This window comes from Plectropomus leopardus, unplaced genomic scaffold (genome assembly GCF_008729295.1).
Source record: "Plectropomus leopardus isolate mb unplaced genomic scaffold, YSFRI_Pleo_2.0 unplaced_scaffold44302, whole genome shotgun sequence".
NCBI classification, from domain to species: Eukaryota; Metazoa; Chordata; class Actinopteri; order Perciformes; family Serranidae; genus Plectropomus; species Plectropomus leopardus.
This window is the reverse complement of record NW_024648567.1, coordinates 1-224: the sequence shown is the minus strand read 5'-3', so window position 1 is coordinate 224 and position 224 is coordinate 1. Positions and strand designations below refer to the sequence as shown.

The 224-nt window shown below is 67.0% G+C and overlaps 1 pseudogene; it reads right to left on the bottom strand.

Annotated features, from left to right (window-relative positions):
- Nucleotides 1-147: 147 nt before the first annotated feature.
- Nucleotides 148-224, bottom strand: LOC121939281 (annotated as a pseudogene; the record flags this gene model as incomplete).

The window sequence follows — 224 nt, the reverse complement described above, 5'->3', positions numbered from 1 at the left end:
CGGCGGCACGGCAGAGCAAACGAAGCACCGTGGAGCTTGGGCCCACGCGCGAACCAGTTGGACGGAGGGCCGCGGCGCTTCGCGGCGCTTCACCTCCCCGTCAGCACGCGCCGGCGAGCCGCGGCCGGCTTCATTCAACATGACGGTCGGGGGAGAGCGCGGACGCAGTCCCCCACTAGCAGAAATTATGCAGTCGAGATTCCCACATTTGGGGAATTCGCTGG